Source organism: Triturus cristatus, chromosome 8 (genome assembly GCF_964204655.1).
Source record: "Triturus cristatus chromosome 8, aTriCri1.1, whole genome shotgun sequence".
In the NCBI taxonomy this organism is placed as follows: Eukaryota; Metazoa; Chordata; class Amphibia; order Caudata; family Salamandridae; genus Triturus; species Triturus cristatus.
In genome coordinates this window covers 1,574,006,212-1,574,028,091 of record NC_140591.1, presented here as the reverse complement: position 1 = coordinate 1,574,028,091, position 21,880 = coordinate 1,574,006,212, and the positions used below count along the sequence as shown (strand labels likewise).

The window sequence follows — 21,880 nt, the reverse complement described above, 5'->3', positions numbered from 1 at the left end:
TAATTCCTTTTTCAAAAAGTGACATCATCCAGCCAAAAAGCGCGCCTAATATCTGAGACACTATTCCCCAGAGCAAGCTCTAATTTTTGCTTTGGTTTTATTGTAATGTAAAACTGAATGCAAAATACTTTAGAACAGGCCAAATGAATGAATGCAGTAAGAGCACATGTTCGAGAGAAAGAGATGGTGCAGTAGGTGGAAATAGTTTAGACTTGTGTTCTATTTTTGGAAGAACTTTGAGGAGAGGAATGCAGCAGTGAACTTTTCTGCAGGGGAACGTAAAATTACAACCAGCTGATATTTTCCAAATCACGCTTTTCATTCAAGTCGGAGATGCAGCGCCAGGAAGCCTTGTCTAAACATAAGGTACAGTAGACACAGGTTCGCGGTTGTTTAAAGAACAGTACTTCCGCGTACAGTGCCCCTGCAGCGCCAGAGCTACAGCTACATGCACTTAGTGAATGCCCCAGAAATAGTACGAAGTAAACAATAAAAGTCACTACAAACTTCAGTATTGCCATGCCACAGAAACATAGAAGCACCTACAGCGCCGCAGCTACAGCTATCCGCGCTTAGTAAACATGCCCAAAATATCATTAATGAAACCGTCAAAATCAGTAAAAAGTACCATTTGGACATATCAAGGAAATGTAGAAAGACATGAGCACATACCAACTCACACTTCAAAAATAAATGTTTTGTCACCGTCGTAGTTTTCCTTTTGAAAGGTTAACAGCATGTGTGTGCATTTCGCCTCCATCTTCCTATCACGCCTGACCCTTAATTTCTCATAACGATATAAATGTACAAACGCTGGTGTGCCCTGGTAGCTGTGACTTGAGTGATAAACTACAGTCAGTGTCAGGACAACAGCCATATAACAGAGCAGTGAGCGCAGCTGTAGGAATGTCGATTGGCCACGGAAATGATCGTCACGACCTCCTGTCCTGGCTAGGGATCTCCGGCACCCTCTTAGTCCTCGCTGGCATTGCCAGTGAAGCAGCGCAGAAACCAAACCCACACCGATATCCTCCCTTCAGCAGACCAGTCGTCACCCTAACTTATTCACACACGCATTCATTGGTGGGACCCATAACACCAACACTCACACACTAACCATTCACCCAGTCTGCACACACAGTTGGAAGAATGAGCGGTTCAAGCGCTCAACATGTGGGGGAAACACCTTATAACCTATAGGGAGAGAAAGTTAATTTACAAAATATACATCATTACCCTTCTGCCTACAGATCCTTAATCCTGAACATCAAGGCACTCCCTCCACGTGGTCAATGGAAAAATAGTTGGATTGGTTGACGGTGATTTAGAACCAGCTAAAACACATTCAAGAATTTAATCTTACCTTTCTCAATAAACCACAAACTCATTTCACGTTAATCAATAGCTGTTTATCTAGAATTCTGGAAAAGTTATTTATATCAATTTTCAAATATAGGGCAGAACATCATATTTACCTAATCTGGCTTACCGTAGTCCTCTAAGTCATTGATTCATATCGCAGTTAGTTGTCGAAGTTCCGATTTCTCTGCTCAGCACGCTACAGTCTCAATAGAACGGCATAGACCAGAGACGTGCAAGCATCTGTCAGTGCCCATAGAATTAGGAAAGTTCGCAGTCATCAGCAATTGGGCATCATCGAGGTCGTCTAGGATTCAGGGAAATGCAGCAGTCACCCTAAGTCGCATAAAGTCACCATCGTCGTCGTTGTCATCAACAGCGTATCATAGTATCGGGAAAAGCGTCTCCAAAAAGCATCTACCTCCTCTCTATTCTACCGCGCATTTTTATAATGAAGTCAAAGCAAAAAGATACATTTTGTAATTCCAATACGGTCGTGATTGGCTAGTTAGGATCGTTCGATAGAGTCATTTTTTAATATTGGTTCAAGGGGTGATGTCACAGGTTCAGTCTGTACTGGTTTTATGAATGTTCATTGTCTTGTCACTTTGCTGTCATCCCACCGTGGCCTTGCCTTAGTACAGTAGGTTACGGGTCATGCAGAGGCTGCAGTCATCTTTGTTGCGCATGCTCTGTGCGCTCTGCGCCTCGTGGGACAGTGGCCACTTCGACGTGTCACGTCTGTGGCCATTTTGAGAATTAGGCCCAAACGCCAACTTAGGCGAAACAAACACAAAAGAGTAATTAATGCATGGAAATTATGAAGCTCTTGTTAACTCCTTACTAATCCCTCTATTTGCTTGTATTTATCTAGCGCATAGCAACATTTTAAAGCGTTTGTATTCAACATTACATCACAAAGCAACATATATCATGCAATATTCTATTCAATATATATACTACTGTTAGTATGCGTACGGATTTTAGTCATAAGGTTATTTAGCCATGCAATATGCAATCCCACGTGTCATTTAGTAATGTTGGTTTATTATTCATGCAACACTCATTTAATAATATTATAATTAATAGATTATTCAATTAGTATTTTTATACTAAAAAAGGGGAGGTATACAAACTTTTGTACTACCCGCTCCATCAATCCCCCCTTTGGTGATTTTGTCACCACACAATAAAATTTTGTTTGAATTTCTCAAGAAAGTGATATGAATTATTTTGTTAATTTACATATCTGTTTCCCCAGTTTCTTTTCTTCTAGCTGTTTTATACATGCTTTCTTTCATCTCTTCTAATTCTATTTCTTCCAATTCCCCCGTTTGTCTCTTACCCTGTCTTCTTTTCAATTTTTCACCTTTTAGCTTTTTCTGTATTTTCTTCCTTTTATGACACATACAAACTAATCTTAGAATTAATACTATAAAAATCACACAGGTTAATGTAAATAAGATCCTACCTATAAAGGTACTACCTAAGTTTATCAGGAAATTTTTAATAAAAGAAAGTTTCTTTCCAATTTTCTCCCAAACACTTTCAACCTCCAGTGGTGTAATTTCCTCATGCAATTCAGTTATATTTTTAATGTAAATTTTCAGATCTTTACTTTCGTCTGGAATGTAAGTACAACAATGTTGAACTTTCCGCATTCCACAGACTCCACCCTCTTTTGCCAATAATATATCAAGGGCAAGTCAATTTTGCATTACCATGGCACGCATGGCAACCATTTCTGTATTTATCAATAAAATCCTCCAGCGGTGCTTGTTGACAAGCGATCCACTACTGTTGATAGTTTTCTAATTTTGTGTGCATTCAGAGATATTCCCACTGCTGGTATCAATGCTCCAAATATGTCTCCTACAATTTCTGACCAAGATTCTCTCTTTCTACGTGCTAAATGACTACCTAAATTATGTACACCATCTTCTCCTCTTCCCATGTGGAATATCTTTGGAAAGACCAGGCCTACATAACATGTGCCATACCAATGGTCTGGCAAACGATAGTATGCCTTATTCCCGCAGATAAAATATAACCCAGGAAAAACTGGATCACTTCCTCCTTTAAATCGCCATCCACCAATGATTCGGTATGTATCATGGCACTCAATATTACCTACAAAATAATTATCATATGCAGTTTGATTCCTTCTAATACACAACTTCCCTTTCTGGGGCCAATCTAAAGCCATAGTTGGACTAGCTTTTCCCTTCAAGTGTTTTTCCATTTCAACATCCCAGACTGTTTTCTCCTCCTTTCCCTCAGATACTTTCTTTTGCCTTTTCAATCTCCTTTCTTCAACCATATCCAAAAACATCTTTTCTTCTTTCTTTAAACTAATCATATGTATTCTAAAGTTAGTTCCTTTGTTTCAAAGACAAATTCACCTAACAGCTTTGCAGGCTTTACTTTATTTAACTTGTTAATAGCAGGAACTTGTGAAAATATGTTATCTACATCTGGAAAATAATATTCTAATTTACCTGTTTTATAAAACAAACTAGCTATCACATTACATGTTATTCCATAAGTTACGGGGAGGTGATGGTAAGTCACTCCCTCCGATACAGATGCAGGAAACTGCATGCACACATAGCAATCTATCAGGGCCATTGTCTTTACATATTCGTATAAAAGTTTTTAAAGCACATTGTTAGAGAATTCATCTATAGACCTGTCTTCATGCAAATAGTTTCTATCTATTTAGTTGTATATACTTTCTGAATCTTCTCTATATTAGTCTTATTATCACTATGTCCTTCTATTGTGTCTAGAGTAGTCTTAAATGAAATCATCAATGCTAATACACTCCACAAAAGCATTAGTAATCCAGTACAAGAACAACACGTTTTAAACCACCTTCTAAGGAACATACATTTAGCTTTACTACTTCCTGTGTTTGCCATTTTTGTAAAATGATCAGTGTCTTTTGACTTAGCCTCTTCTACTTCACAACTAGTTTTATCTAACCCAAGGCTCTAAGCACCTACTTGGTTCTACCAGTTTTTTCTTTTCTTGTATTCTATTTTTTTTCCATTACCTGCACTTTTGTCTTTTTCAGTTTGGCATTTGATCGTCTTTCACTTTTCTCTCATAATCTTGATACAGAACTTCCTGAACATCCGTCTCTTCTCCAATATTGGACAAGATAACTCTCAGGATTTCCGATTCTTCGTCTTCCTCAACCACTTCTGGTACAGTCACCTCTGGGTTTCCTTGGCTATCCGCCTCTTCTTTTATTTCAGGCAGGGCCACGTACATCCATTCTGGTGACTTAAACTTCTGGTTGGGTTTTCTTGTTCTTTTGTTTTCCTCTGTTGTAACTATTATCTAATTTTTCGACTTTTCTTGGCTTGATACTTCATTCACCTGTTCTGCTCTTGATGAATTCACTTGCGTCAATTGATATCTTAATCTCTTTATTTTGTTAGGCCAGATTTCATCTCTTGCTGGTCTTTTCGGTTTATTTCCTTCATCATTCTTAACAGCTCTCCATGCTCTTTTTCTTAGGACTCGTCCTTCTGGTACTTCCCCATCACTTTCTTCTGTTTCTGTTTCAACTTGCTCTTTACTTTCAGTTATTCCTTTTTCCACTGTGGTACTTTAAAATTTGGGACCGCGTAGGAGGCAGGGCCCTACCCCTGTCTATCCCGGTATTAGCGAACCGCGAATGGTCAATGCGGTATGTACAAGTGCCTCGTGTAACGTTTTAGCTATGAATGCACTATGTATACGTTATTATACATTGACTCCGTGGGTTCCATCTTGGAGCGGTGGCCATCTTATAGTTGCCCTCACATAGGCTACACCTTTAAGAACAAATACAGGCCTCTAGAACACATGTGCCTTCCTTTGACTTCTCTATGACCTGGGCAGCTTGGCTCTGCTGCCCCAGGTCAGTCCGGTCTCACGAGTTCCCCGTCCTCTGGCCACCTGTGATTAGCATCAGGGCTTGACACACCATAAAGCCTTTACATTAAACACGAGCCTCCAGCTAATCTCTTTCACACCTGACTGTTCCTGCTTTATGGCTTGTTTCCCAAACAGGAGATGCTCATGTTTATTGGGGCCTATCGATATCTGATGTGGGATCTGAGCCTCGCTGGGTAAATGATTGTGGGCTGGTTGAACAGGAATGTGGGATTGTCACCATGACTCTGCCTTTTCTTTGAAGCCAAAATATGTGAATGACCACTTGTAAAACAGGGGCGGTGTTGCCCAAAGCGTGATATTCTGTATAAAATAGAAGACTGTTTTTTGTTCTGCAGACTGCCTCATTCAGTTGCTAAGGCTTCTGTGCGATGTAGTCTCACTCATTTAATGTTTAATAAAGATATCTTTTTCATATTTCAGCTTCTTCTGCCAGTTTCTTTGTTACATTACCATGAGAGCGTCTTTTATAATACTACAGCAACAGGATAACCCGAAGTCATAGGGTGCTATCCCTGGCACCGCTGGGGTCCTAAAATCCCGGGTACTTCACCACCACTTCTTTTATTTCCCCTGCTTCTGTCCCTCCTCGTGTTTCTTGCACAATATCTTCCTGCCGACTATCTGTCCCTTCCTCTAACTGGATGTTAGAATTCCCTACAACTCCTCGGGGTCTTCCGCAAGAATCTTTCCCTCTCTTTCTGTATCTTGCACCTGTTCATCTACAGTTTCTCATCAAGAATTTCTTGATCAATTATTTCTCTGATTGTCCCTTCACTGTTTCTTTCTTCCCGAGCATGCTGGTATTTGTTCAGTCTCTGAATCTGAGCTGGTATCAAAAATCTGTAATCGTCTTCTCAAGGGGATATTCTCTGGGGCAACGATCAAACTTGGCTCCAACTCCCCCATTTCAGGATTTTCTCTAGTTCTCACTTCTTCAGCGTCTGATTCAGAGCTACTTTCTGACTCATCATAATATTCTCGTTCTTGGCTATCCACTGGATTTGGGATTCTCAATGTATGACTGGCATGAATCCAATTCTTGATCCCAGCACACTTTACAGCTGTCATTGAAGTCAAAATCGCTTGTCGTGGTTTTCCCCAACGTGGGACCAGACAGTTCTTTCTTCTGTGTACTTTAATTATCACCCAGTCTCCTGGGCTCAGATCATGAGCTTGCTTCTTTTTAAGGGTGGTGGCATCTGCTACAACCTGATGAAACACAGAATGAACTGCGTCAGCCAGCCCCTTACAGTAATCCAACACCAAGTCATCAGATATAGGCAACAGCTTGTTGACTGGTACGAATACATGGCATATTGCTCTTCCCATGATAATTTCATGGGGACTCAAGCCTGTAGTTCTATCTGGAATTGGTCTAATAGTCATGAGTACAAGAGGCAAGACATCAGGCCATTTCAAACCTGTGGCCAAACACATCTTTCCCAATCTGTTTTTTATAGTACCATTCATTTGTTCCACCACACCAGAAGCCTCTGGGCAATAGGCACAATGTAGTTTTTGTTGTACATTCAATGCTTCACAAATCAATTTTATGATCTCATTATGGAAATGTTTTCCTCTGTCTGGTTCAATTGTAACTGGAAACCCGAATCTAGGGATGAATTCCCTCAAAAGTAGTTTTGCTACAGTAATTCCATCACTCCTTCTTGTGGGATATGCTTCTACCCATCTAGAAAACAATCAGATCATTACTAGAACATACCTCAACCTATTGCAAGGCGGCATCTCAATGAAATCAGTCTGCATTCTGGTGAAAGGCCCTCCTTCTCGACCTATCGTTCCTAGACTTACTACTGTTTTTCTTCCAGGATTGAACTGCTGTCATATAAGACATCTTTGGCAAAGACTCTCAGGTACAAGTCTAAATTTTGCATTGTACCAAGTTTGCTTAAAGGACCGAATCATCGTATCCCTCCCTATATGTCCCTGTCCATGATACATCTGTGCCATGGCAGATATCATGCTATCAGACAGGAATGGTCTTCCATCTCGATAAACCCAAACATGGTCTGTTTCTCTTGGTGCACAACCTGCTTTCACCCACTGTCTCATTTCCTCATCTCCTGCTTCCTCCTGCAATTGCCTCACTTCTTCCCAGGTACCCACAATGTTAGTAAACATTAGAGACATAGAATTCATTTCCCTTTCTTTAGCCCTGTTCACGGAATTCTGAACCGCGATATAATCAGCGGTTTGCACATGGGCAGCGCACTTCACGACTGCCAATTGTTTAGGCAGCTGTATTGCCTCAATCAACTTTCCAACCACTTCAGCATTCTTTATAGGAGTTCCACTCGAAGTCAAAAATCCTCTCTGTAGCCATATTTGGCCAAAATCATGCACAACACCAAACCCATACTGACTATCATTTATCACAGTCACTCTCACATTCTTTCCAATCTTGCATGCTCTAGTCAAGGCTATAAGTTCAGCAACTTGGGCTGATTTTACTCCCTTCAGGTAAGATGCTTCCATTACTGCTGCAACTGTGCATACTGCATATGCTGCACTCAGATTTCCTTTGTCTGTTCTCAAACATGATCCATCTACAAACATCACAAAGTCACTCTCAGACAAGGGTACATCCTTTATATCAGGACGTGGTTTGGTACAGAAATCCAAAACATCCAAACAATCATGATATACTTCATCTCTGACTTCGACATTTTCAGCATCAGGCAATAGCGTTGAAGGATTCACATTCAAACATCTCACAAGGCTCACATTTGTTGCACCTAATATAACTTTCTCATACTTAGTCAGCTGACTATGTGTCATGAGCTGAGTGCGACTCCTTGTTAAAAGGAATGCCACATCATGAGGTACAAACACTCGCACAGGATATCCCATCACAATTCCCTCACTCTGTTCCTGACTCTTACAAGTAGCAGCTACTGCTTTCAAACAACCTGGCAAGGCTACAGCTACAGGGTCTAACATAGCTGAAAAATATGCAATTGGTCTTCTCAATTTCCGATGTTTCTGTATCAATACAGAAAGTGCACATCCTTTCATCTCACTACAGTACAACTCAAACTCCTTTTCATAGTCAGGCATTCCTAATGCTGGTGCTTCACACAAACTGTCTCTCAATTTCTTAAAAGCTGCTAATTCTTCCTTACCTAAGTCAATGGGATCTTTCACAACACTTCTCGTCAGTAGTACCAGTGGTTTTTCAATCAGGGAAAAATTACTTATCCACTGACTACAATATCCAACCATTCCAAGAAACATCCTCACTTCTCTTTGCGTCATTGGGGCTGTCATTCCGTTTACTATCTTGATTCTGTCTATTGTTATTTTCCTTAGTCCTTTTTCAAACTTGTGACCTAAATATTGTACTTTTTTCTGACAAAATTGCAATTTTTATGGTGACACTTTAAGTCCTCCATCTGCCAAATGATTTAACAATGCTATGGTGTCCATTACACAAGCTTCTCGAGTCTTCAACGCCACAAGTAGGTTATCGATATATTGGACTAGTACTGAATTTTCGGTCATTTCTAAATCTTCCAAAGACCTTTTCAATATCTGATTAAATATCGAAGGGCTTTCCGTATACAAAACACAAAAGAAACGGGGTATAAGGCAGAGACTGATTGCACCAAATCAATAAGTCAGGTCAAAAGTATAAATATTCTTTGGGTGCCAAGGATCATGAGGTAAATACCCCTAAACCCCCTTAGGATCAAAGACCCTACAACTTGTCAACAAATCACTGTGATCCAGCACTCCACAACGTCATTTTATGATCATAAAATATGTCTGTCCATTCAGCAGGTGTTGTATCAAAATTATTTCTTTATTGAATTCTTCTCTTCTTTACATATATAAAGAGACACATACAGCGTAGCCGACACATTTCGTCCTGGAGGACTTCTTCAGGGCTACAACAAACGAATACAAGAATATTTACAAATATGTTCACAAACATATATCTACATATATATATATATACAATTAAAACATTTTTCAACCCTATTGACCTATATATAAATTTTTCTTATACAGCAAAAGTGCTAAAAACATCAATTAATATTCTACAACTTCTTGTACACACATCTTTCAAATAGCTACAAACATCCATGGTTACCCTTACATTCTACACCTGCTGATTCAAAAGTCATCATACTTTTTATGGTTTTGTTTCATCCTGACAATCATTTTCTAGAAATCATTTTCCCAGTTCTATTTTTTGCAGATCGTATGAAGGCATATGAACAGAATCTTTTTATTCTCTTCTTATTTTAATAACAACAAATTATTTTCAGTCCTCACACAGTTGATATTAATATACTTGATTCTCTTTTTATCAGACATTAAGTGCCTGATTCACAGTTTACCTAAACACCTCAGTGTCTAATTACTTTCCCTCTTTTCTAATACTATATTTTTCAATAGTTATGAATATAATATATAATCTTACCAAAGATTGAAATATAAAGGGCTTTGTCTTATCCCCCTCCAACACCGCGAATTGTAGCTAAGCCTTCCTCTAATCAGCCAGACTAGGTAAATTACCTTAATATAAAGGAAAAGGAGAAGAAAGAAAGCTATATATATGTATGGTGTCTTGAGTATTAATACAGTGTTGTAATAGTCCTTCGTTCAAAAAAAGTGGTAAAGAGCAATGCAAACCTTTTTTTTATATTATACTTGATTAATCACAGTTCATCAAAGTGGTTTTCACCCTATGTATGTTATATTAATATCTGCAATTGTAAGAAAGAAAGGAGGGAAGCTGAAAAAATGTAATATTACCACGAGCGATTCACTAATGCAATATAATCGCAACAATATCAAAACAGTGTCCTTCTGGATGGACATACACAATATAATATAGGACATTCCCCTATTAATACAAGATCTTTATTTTAATAAATATAAAGGAGAATTTCTATGTATTTGGTGTTAATCCCCATTTAATTATAACTCAACTACTTGTGATTTAACACAAAACAAAGGGGCTCATTTATGAGCCCCTGCGTCACTTTTGCGCCACCGGTGCGTCACTTTTTGTGACGCACCAGTGGCGTAAAACATGCGCCATGATGCACCATATTTACAAAGTGACGCATCTACCTAGATGCGTCACTTTGTAAACCCCTGCGCTACATTATACCTGCGTCAGGTATAATGTATGCAGGGTGGGCGTTCCCACGTAAGTAAGCATCGTAGAAGTGACGCACTGAAATCTACGAGATTTCACTGCGCCACTTCTAGGGTGCAAATGCGTCAATATCTTACTCCTGCCTCACAGCAGGCGTAAGACTGACACAGGCCCTTTCACATGGGGCTTGCCCCATGTGAAAGGACACATTGCTGGAGTTGCGTCACTTTTGTGACACACTCCAGCAATGCGTCAATTTTGCGGCTACAGATACGTCAGAAATACTGACATATCTGTGACTCCTTGCGACATGATGCGTCATACTGTAAATATGACGCATCATTGGAGTCGCAGGGCGGGCGCAGTGAAAAGTGACGCATCACTGTTTTCACGCAGTGATGCGTCACTTTTCATAAATGAGGCCCAAAGTCTTTAAAATTAAGACATCATGGTTGCACCAATATTACCCAGAGTTTATCCAAAGAAAACCAATGGCAATAAACCACATGGCATTGGGAAGTGTTCCTTATCTAAAAATCTAAAACACCCCAGTCGATTAGAGCTCACCAGTGTATCAGAGCAGATTCACCCCATCCAGCGGTCCATGCAGTAATGAGCTTAGCTCACAGATCACTTTAAATACACCACTTAATTGCTCACCTGTAGCGCGTTTAAAGTTTAATAAGATGTAATTGATCAAAATACAGGGTCGCCATCTTATAGCGGTGTTTTTAACATCAATATTATACTAACACTAAACTTCCCAAGTAGTATTGGATTTAGAGATTTATCATAGTGACGCTTATAAATTAGTTGACATACAATTTTGTTAAGTGGACATTGACTTTTTGACCACAGCGTTTTTCGCGAATAAACGCCATTTTAATCTAGTCCTAATGATCGAATACGGTGCCGCCATCTTGTAGCGGCGTTTTCGACCTCTATATTATGGTCAAATACAGGGGCCGCCCTCTTGTAGCGGTGTTTTTTATCATCGATATTATACTGCAAATCCCGAGTGATATTAGACTTAGGGATTTGTTTCAATAACGCGTTATAATACATTATTCTTATGTAGACATCCATTATTAGATCACAGCATTTTTACGTAAATAAACGCCGTCTTAATCGGGTCCTAGTGATGGAATAAGGTGTCGCCATCTTGTAGTGGCATTTCGGACCACGATATTATGGTAAGAACAAGGTTTCAAGAGTGGTATGAGTATGGAAAGTTATTTATATGTCACATATACTGTCAGTCCCAAATTAATTGTCATACAATTCAGTATGATCATCAACTGTTCAACCAGAGAATTTATTAGCGTTGATGGACGCCATCTTAAAACAGTGTAGTAGTTCGTATATATTTAGGACGATGGACTACACGGATGTGTACCATCCTAGAAATTATTTCTACATGACATCTGATGCTGGTGTGAACGTACACATTAATACTATATATGTATAAAGTATTTTGTAAAACTAAAAATAAACATGAGCGTCTTTTTCAAACGATATCCTGGTTCGTATTCAGGATCAAATATTGAGTGAATGGGCGCCATCTTAGAACAGTAACAAAACTTGTTGAAAAGAAAGAAAGAACCCAACTAGTTTAGCACTATATCTGATTCTGATATGAAAATGTATCAATTGGAATTAGTTGAAAGAAAGAAACCAACTAGTTTAGCACTATATCTGATGCTGATATGAAAATATATCAACTGGAATTTGTTGGTAACATATTATTTACTCCCAAAACGAAAACCATTAGTAATCTTCGAGATCTATTCAAGATTACTCCTACCATAGTAGCGAAAAAACTGTATACATACTACTAAAGTTTTACATTAAACTGTACATATTGAATGGAAATACATTTCAGCAGATTGTACACTTCAACTTAAGCTTTTTAAAGAAAATGATACATCTCATTGTTGATATTCAAACCCATACTGATGGTTCTAAGGCGGCAAATCCAACTGCTTCAGCCTGTCTCAGCATTTTCTCTCTATCTCCACCCCTTTCTGGAACTCTTATGTGATCAATCGCGTGAAACCAGATTGTTGTCTTATCCGAGTGTGATTCAGATATATAGGTGCCAATTGGATATTTGTCATCTCTATTTCTTATTGCTCTCACATGTTCCTGTATTCTAACTTTAAGGCAGCGAATACTGCTGCCCACATAGATTTTGTCACAGGAGCATCCAATGATATATACGGTATGTGTAGCGTTACAGTTAATAAAAGAGTTAATCCTGAATTCCCTTTCAGTATTGTATCTGAACTTTGATTTTCTGTGTACTCCAAATTGGCAGATATTACATGAGCCACAGACAAAGAAACCCATCGGTTTCTGGGGGAGCCACACACCGGTGCATTCTTTCTGTTTTTTCACATAACTGGGGCATAAGACATTTTTAATGGTTTTACCCTTCCTGTAAACCACCCTCGGTTTTGCGGAAACAGTGCCCTCAGGGAGTTGTGCTTTCATTAGTAAATGCCAATTTTTGCGTAATATATTATGTATATGGTTACTAAAGGCATTATATTCAGTTATGAAAGTTACATTTCCCCTGTCTGTCTTATTCTCTTGTTTCTTTCTCTGTATAAGTGTACTTCTTCTATCGAGCTTCCTGATCTTAGTCTCAGCAAGCTCAAGAGATTTCTTGGAGTACCCTCTTCTAAGAAAATTATTTTTTAGAGACCCCAGGTTGGTATTAAAAGAGTGTTTCTCACTGCAATTTCTTCGTGTGCGAACCATTTCGCCATAGGGTATCGCGTTAATGGTTGCACTGGGGTGGGCACTTTCAGCAGGGAGCACACTATTACATGCAGTGGCTTTCTTGTATACTTCACTTTGTATCCTTTGATCTCTTGTATACAGTCTCAAATCCAGAAATTCAATTGTTTCATGTGAATAATTCATAGTTAGCTTGACATTGAATCTGTTCGTATAGAAATAGGTTTGATAGTCCAAAAGTTATTTTTTAGAACCATTCTATATCATCACAATGTCATCAATGTACCTGCCAAAAAATATGACATTATTACATCTTCTTAAACTTTAAACGTGCTACAGGTGAGCAATTAAGTGGTGAATTTAAAGCGATCCGTGAGCTAAGCTCATTACTGCATGGACCGCTGGATGGGATGAATCTGCTCTGATACACTGGTAAGCTCTAATCGACTGGGGTGTTTTAGCTTTTTAGATAAGGAACAATTCCCAATGCCATGTGGTTTATTGCCATTGGTTTTCTTTGGATAAACTCTGGGTAATATTGGTGCAACCATGATGTCTTAATTTTAAAGACTTCGTTTTGTGTTAAATCACAAGTAGTTGAGTAATAATTAAATGGGGATTAACACCAAATATATAGAAATTCTCCTTTATATATTTTTTTTTTTTTTTTTTTTTTTTTAGACATTTATTGTGCAAAGGAAAGGTTACACTGCGTCACGCCAACAACCCGGAGGCAGGCCGCGATATCAACAAATGTTTTCAATTAAGGTGTACCATATTAGGAGTCATAAACAATGTCAGTATCCTACCATTCAGGGAGATACACACCGTTAACCCTGGTGAGGAGTACAAAGGTATAACCAGTGCAGAGTGGATGGTCTTACATTTTTGGGTGTCGTGGACTGGAAACGAATCCTAGGCTCACGGTCTCGTCCAGTCACTCCGGCGAGTACTAGGACCGCAGCTCATGGAAAAGGTAATGCATAGGTAAATCGTCCACTACCACCTTTTCGCCCAACCCCCCCGCAACAATCGGAGGGAAACAACAAACTTCGGTGCAGAGCTATTTCAAAAAACCAACAGACATCACATCTCACATACGCAGGGGCTCGCGTACAAGGACCCGTCCGTCATAGAGGGACGACTACAAGCAGCATTGGTGGCTGCAGGAGGATCGCAAGGCAGCAGCTATGGGGTGGGGGCGGAGGGGGGGGGAGGGGATGCGGTCGGACAAAACAGCGGGGCGCCTGGACGGGAAGGGGGGCATCATGTCAAACCCGAAAGGCACGCAGCAGGCATGGGATCCGACAATAGCAACACATTCCACAGCCCTCAGGCACATCAACCAAGCATGTATCCATCCATCCCAGCAAAATGCACACAGGGCTCAAAGGTTTCACCCCATGTCATCCGAAACACCCGTCCCAGGGGAGTCCACAGAGGCATCCGAACCCGCCCGCTCTCTAGTCCACTGCAGGAAGGGTTCCCAGATGTCATTGGGCCTAGATGCGGTGGGCATCGTCTCACAGTAGTTCGTGAGTTGTGTCTGACCATATGTAACGTCTCGAACCCATGCGGCGAACGTAGGCAAGGCTCCACGGCCCCAGTGTATCGCCACCTGGCGTTTAGCGTAAAGCAGTAGCATCGCGTGCAGTTTCCTGTCAACGGGTTCGGTGTCTTTAACGTATCCCAGGAGCCCTAAAAGCGGAGTGGGTTCATCTGATCTGTGTAATATGTGATTGATGGCCTCAAAGATGCTCGACCAGTACTCATCTAGCTTTGGGCAGCTCCACGCCACATGGAGGAAGGACGCGTCAGCTCCACCACACTTCCAGCATGAAGCGTCAGTGCGGAGTCCCATGCGATGTAGCAGCACTGGTGTGCGATAGTACCGGTGCAGGAATTTAAAATGGACCAGTCGTAGCCTATAGTTCGGTGACAGCGCCGTGAGCTGCTTACAGCAGTATTCCCACACGTCATCTGTCAGGGTCCCGTCCAGGTCTGCGGCCCAAGCCTGTTTGGCCATAGGCACGGTGAGCGGGGCCTGCTCCTGCATGCAGTTGTACAGTCTAGATACCAGTTTCGCGGGGGAGGGTCGTGACAGCAAGTTCTGAAGGGCATCCAGTTGTGGAGGTTCCTCGGGGAATTGAGGCCACATCTTCTTGCAGGACTCCCGGAGAGAGTGATACAGAAGCGCGTCCGAGAACGAGGTAGGCTGGCCGTCCTCACGGACACCCAACGCTCCAAACGTCCCATCAGGGTAGATGTCTGCGAAAGTGGTCACCCGTCTCCCCTGGAGCGTGATGGTATCTCCCCTAGCGCAAAGGCAGGGCAGCATCGGATTGCTTCGCAGTGGAATAGCCGGCGCATAGAGCAAGGGAAGGCCCGCCCTCCGACTTAACTCCTTCCAGGACCAGCGGATCATCTCAACGGTGTCTACCTCCTTCGAGGGGCGGGAAACCTTACCATACAACGCCACCCGAAGTGGCAACGGGGCAACCGCGGCCAATTCCACCGCCACATGCGGCTGGTAGGGGGTGGGGAATACCCAGAAATGCAAGAATTGAGCCTGAGCGCACAGCGAGTATAGCTTTAGGTCAGGCGCCCCGAGGCCCCCTTGTCGCAGCGGGAGTGTAAGCAGAGCCCAAGAGGTCCTCGCCTGCCTCCCAGCCCACACCAGAGATACAAGTAAGGAGCGGACTCGTGCATGGAAGCATGCAGTCATGGGTAACGGAAGATTCACGAACAGATATAGGAATTTCGGGAGAACTACCATTTTCGCCAGTGCAACCCTCGCAACCAGGGACAGGGGAAGTTTGTTCCAGACCTCCACCTTCCGCTCCAGCCAGTCGACCGCTCTGCCGAAGTTGAGAGACCATAGTTCCTGCGTGTCCCGACTAATCCAGATACCTAAGTATTTGACCGCGTCAGTCTCCCAACGCAGGGGGTAGTCCGAAGGAGGTTGAGCTGTCTCGTCAGTTAGAGGGAATGCAACTGACTTGGACCAATTTATAGACACGCCCGCCAGACCCTCGAAGCGTACAAATTCTCGGAGCAGTGGATTCAAATTCTCTGCGGGGCTGTTAACATACAGAGTGACGTCGTCTGCATAAAGAGAGATCAGCAGACTACGAGAGCTGAAGCTTATCCCTCTCGCCGTGTGGTGTTGGCGTATTCTGGCCGCCAGTGGCTCCATCGCAATAGCAAAGAGGAGGGGCGACAGTGGGCACCCCTGTCTAGTCCCCCTGGAGATGGGAAAGGGTTCGGACACCAGGCCATTCACTCGTACCCGAGCTCGAGGTCTGTCATATAGCAATTTGATGAGAGTAATAAAGTTACGACTGAAGCCCATCCTGCCCAAGACACGAAACAGGTACGGCCACTCTAACGAATCGAACGCCTTAGTCGCGTCTAGGAACACGACTGCGGCCTGGACGGAGGGGTGGAGATAATGTAGGATGGAGAAAAGTGTTCTGAGGTTGTGCGAGGTGGCACGGCCAGGGATGAATCCTGATTGGTCCGGGAGAGCGATGATTGGCAGCATCGGCTGTAATTTGTCTGCAATGATCTTGGCAAAAATTTTGGCGTCCACATTTATGAGAGAAAGGGGACGATAGGAGTCCAGGTATAATTCGTCTTTGTCGGGTTTTAATAGGGTGACAATGAGTGCCTCGTGCATGGAGTCTGGGAGGGAATTCAGCTCCAGCGCCTCTACGAATACTGAGTGCAGTTTCGGGGCCAGTTCTTCAGCATACGTCTTGTAAAACATTGTGGTTAGGCCATCTGGGCCAGGAGCTTTATTAGCTGGCATGCTCTTGATAACCTGAGCTATGTCTTGGACCGAGACAGGCAGGTCCATGTATTGTCTATGGTTGTCATTGAACCAGACAAGGGCTATAGAGTCAAGAAAACCGTCCAGGGAAGTCGGAGCAGCAGAGTGTTTGGACGTGTAAAGGGAAGCATAAAAATCGGCGAAGGCCTTCAGCACCGCCTCTTGGCCCGTGACCCGTGTCCCCTCACTATTATTGATAGTGTGTATATAGTGTGCCTGAGCCTGGGGAGCAATCAATCTAGCTAGTGTCCTGCTCGGTCTATCACCTTCCCCATATCTGCGGGCTTCGGCCTGTTTCCCTAAGAACTTCACCTCCCTCTGCGCCTCCTCGTTGAAGTCCAACAGTTTTGCCTTAAGACTACCTGCAATAGCCAACGTCGGGTCTCGGCAGAAGGCCAGGTCCAGATCCTTAAGTTCTTGCTCTAGCTGAGCCAGTGTCCGACGTATGGTATGTAGCACCCCTGCCTGCCGAGCTATACACTGGCCCCGTATTACCGCCTTAAAAGCGTCCCACACCACGGCCTCAGAGGAGGCCGAACCCTCGTTTTCTGCAAAGTACTTGACAATGTCATCCCTAATTTCTTCCGTGAACACCTGATCTGTAAGGGCGTGGGGTGGCAGCCGCCATGAAAACGCCCTAGGAGCCACGTTGGGTATCCGCAGCTCTAGCATGCAGGGGGCGTGGTCCGAAAGCGACCTAGCCTGAATATCCACCTCCCCCACCCATGTAGCCACTTCAGGAGACAGCAGCCAAAAGTCCAGGCGGGACCAAGCGTCATGATGACACGTGATACAGGTCCCCGTTCTCTCCCCAGGGTGACGAAGTCTCCACACATCAGTCAGTCTCCCCTCTTCCATCACATCTAGCAACGCCTGCCTCGCTTTCGCATGCGTAGGTCTACTAGCACTCCTTCTGTCCCAATCATCGTCCAACACTACATTGAAATCCCCCCCCACCACTATCAGGTTACAATCAAGCAACACAATTTGCGCCCAAACATTGCGAAAAAAATCAGGATCGTCCACATTTGGGCCATATATAGCGGCCAGAACCAGCGGCCTACCCTGCAATGAGCCATGCACCAGTACATAACGACCCTCCTTATCCAGTACACAATTATGTTCTCTCCAATCCAACCCTTTCCGTATGAGGACAGCCACCCCCCGGGCATAGTTAGAGTATATAGCTGAATATACATGCGACCACCTGTGATGTTTCAGCCTGGGCGATGGGGTCGAGTTGATGTGAGATTCTTGCAACAAACAAATGTCTACATTGTGTCTGGTCAACATATTATGCATCAATCTGGCTTTTTTATAGTCCCCAAGGCCACGAATGTTCCAAGTCCACAGTTTAACTCCCCCCATGCCTGTGGCACATCCAGGGTGACCAGGCCGCCGCCCCGCTCCCCCCCCCCACAAACAGGCCCAGATCGCCGCACACTCCCGCGCAGTACAGTCGTGAGAAGATAGATTGCAACGCGCTCCACCAGCACCGGTAACCAAACACTCAACATCCCCCCCCAACCCCCACCCACGCCAACCCCCCAATCAGGTTGCGCTAGAATCCCATTCGTGCTCTGAATCGCACTTGAGTCAACTGAGAACAAAAACAACGGGAGATACCCCATGGGGCGAGGTGCTCCTAGCTGACACCCCTGAATACACAGGGTGGCTGCACACTGAAGGATATCCGCGACACCCGAGGGGTGCCCAGCAGCATGGATCAAACAGTACTGGAGTTGTGTGCCGTCCAATACGCCTCAGACCTGTGACACAGTCAACAACCAAGACCCCCCCAGCATGAGTAGGCCAGCTCCAGCAGTTCCAGCAGTGTCCTCCATTCCACGTCTCGAGGGAACCAAACAATCCAGCAAATGTCAGCTTTAGTTGAAAGGGGCAGCACAGACCCCATTACCCTCAGTCCCTCAATCATTGTCGCTCATGCGGGCCGCGTCCTCCTCCAACCTCGGCGATTTGCGTCTGGCACCGGGGCCACTGATATGTTTAGCAAACTTTAAGGCTGACTTAGCGTCAGTGAAGAAGTGAGCAGTTCGTTCATGGAAGATTTTCAATTTGGCTGGGTATAACAAGGAGTATTGGACTCCGGCCTGCATCAGGAGTTTCTTCGCAGGTATGAACTCTTTTCTGGCAGCCTGGACGAGGGGGGTGAAATCAGGGTAAAATGAGATATGATTCCCTTTATGGATGATCTTGCCTTTTTCACGGGCCATCTGTAGGATGCGGTCCCTGTCCTGAAAATTGAGCAGCTTGGCCAATATAGGGCGTGGAGTGGCGCCTGGTGGTGGTTTCTTGCCCAGTGTCCTGTGCGCCCTCTCCACCGTGAATACCTGGGACAGGTCCGGGTCAAACAGCTCATGTAGAAGATCAGTCACAAAGACCTCCATCTTTCCGGTGTTGTCCGTTTCCGGAATGCCCGTAATTCTGACGTTGGACCTCCTGGAGCGCGCTTCTAAGTCGTCCGCCTTGGCTCGCATGGACTCCAGTTCGCGCTCAATGTTGGTTATGTGGTTTTTCGCCTGCTGCTGAAACTCGGCACATTCGGTATGTCTGTTTTCTAGGCAGTCTAGCCTCGTTTCGTGTACGTCCACTTTGGACTTGACCGCCTCTAGCTGTGTGGCCATAGCATCCAGCTTTGCGTCGATACTCTTCAAGCTAGATCTGACCTCCAGCATTAAAGCGCCAAAATCAATTTCAGCTGCAGGGCTCTTGGGAGGAGACGACGCAGCTCCCGTGTCCGCTGTTTGTTGCTTGGCCTTCTGCTTTTGGTCAAATGTCAGTTTGGGCTGTTTCGCATCCTTCGTGCCCCCCATCTCGGACACGCGTGGGACGCGGTGTGCAGGCTGTGGTATGAAGCACTCACCGGTGCGCCGCGCAGGCCACCCTTTAGGACTGGCAGGCACAGTTCGAGTCGTCGCAAGAGAGAACTGGGGGGTCAGCAGCCCCTAACCACGGTGGGCTGCCCAGAGCCCTTCGGTGACCCTTCCAAGTTCCCCCCACGATCTCCGAGTGGAGGACAGAGCGCGGGAAAGGCTCTGGCAGGATCAGGCTGAGGTTTTTAGTTCGTTTCTGTGCCCGGGAGCGGAGCTCCTATTATCAGGGCAAGATCGACACCTTCACGCCAAACGGCGATCTGCAGGGGCTCAGGGGCATGCCAAGCAAGGGGCTCTCGCAGTGTAGGCTTTAGTGCGCCACGGGTCCGCAGCTTCTCCTCTATCGACCCGGCCGCACCGCAAAATGGCGGCGTCGCGCTTCTGTCTCAGCCCCGATCTTCCCCCGATCCGTTACCTCTGTCCAATGGCCGCTCCGCTCCCTTCCTCCGTCCACAAGTGTTTCCGCGTAGCGGCCGCCGGCAGCTCCCAGCCCCGCGCCAAGGGCGCCAGAGTAGTCCCCTCTCCGCCGATCTCCTTTGGCCCAGCAATCCCCGAGGTCCGGCCAGATGTCACCGCCGCCTCGGGCTCCACAGCAGCAGGCGGGCTCTAGTGTGCGGGCCGGCGCCACCCGCGGCCGCCAGGTCTCGTCGCGCAGCCACCCGCGGGCGGCAAGGATTCAGTCGATCGTGCCTCCGGACTGCCGCATCAATTACACACAGAAGCCGGGCCCCTCGGTAGCGCTGTGAAGGATAATCAAGGATTTATTCGTGTGCAGCCGGCGGAGCTCGCTCAAAGAGCGGCCATCTCGCTGCTCGGTTAGCCACGCCCCCCCCGAAATTCTCCTTTATATTTAATAAAATAAAGATCTTGTATTAATAGGGGAATGTCCTATATTATATTGTGTATGTCCATCCAGAAGGACACTGTTTTGATATTGTTGCGATTATATTGCATTAGTGAATCGCTCGTGGTAATATTAGATTTTTTCAGCTTCCCTCCTTTTTTCTTACAATTGCAGATATTAATATAACGTACATAGGGTGAAAACCACTTTGATGAACTGTGATTAATCAAGAATAATATATAAAAAAGGTATGCATTGCTCTTTACCACTTTTTTTTTTGAACAATGGACTATTACAACACTGTTTTAATACTCAAGACACCATACATATATATAGCTTTCTTTCCTCTCCTTTTCCTTTATATTAAGGTAATTTACCTAGTCTGGCCGATTACAGGAAGGCTTAGCTACAATTTGCGGTGTTCGAGGGGGATAAGACGAAGCCCTTTATATTTCAATCTTTGGTAAGATTATATATTATATTCATAACTATTGAAAAATATAGTATTAGAAAAGAGGGAAAGTAATTAGACACTCAGGTGTTTAGATAAACTGTGAATCAGGCACTTAATGTCTGATAAAAAGAGAATCAAGTATATTAATATCAACTGTGTGAGGACTGAAAATAATTTGCTGTTATTAAAATAAGCAGAGAATAAAAAGATTCTGTTCATATGCCTTCATTCGATCTGCAAAAAATAGAACTGGGAAAATGATTTGAATTGATATATTCCTAGAAAATGATTGTCAAGATGAAACAAAACCTTAAAAAGTATGGTGACTTTTGAATCAGCAGGTGTAGAACTTAAGGGTAACCATGGATTTTTGTAGCTATTTGAAAGATGTGTGTACAAGAAGTTGTAGAATATTAATTGATGTTTTTAGCACTTTTGCTGTATAAGAAAAATGTATATATAGGTCAATAGGGTTGAAAAATGTTTTAATTGTATACATATGTAGATATATTTTTGAGAACATATTTGTAAATATTCTTGTATTCGTTTGTTGTAGCCCTCCGGGACGAAACATGTCGGCTACGCTGTATGTGTCTCTTTATATATGTAAAGAAGAGAAGAATTCAATAAAGAAATAATTTTGATACAACACCTGCTGAATGGACAGACATATTTT

The 21,880-nt window shown here is 43.6% G+C and overlaps 1 protein-coding gene across 1 annotated transcript in view; it reads right to left on the bottom strand.

Annotated features, from left to right (window-relative positions):
* LOC146806220 (uncharacterized) overlaps positions 1-21,880 on the bottom strand; it is a 445,106-nt gene that overhangs the window by 83,025 nt on the left and 340,201 nt on the right. The gene's annotated exons all lie outside the window — the stretch shown is intronic.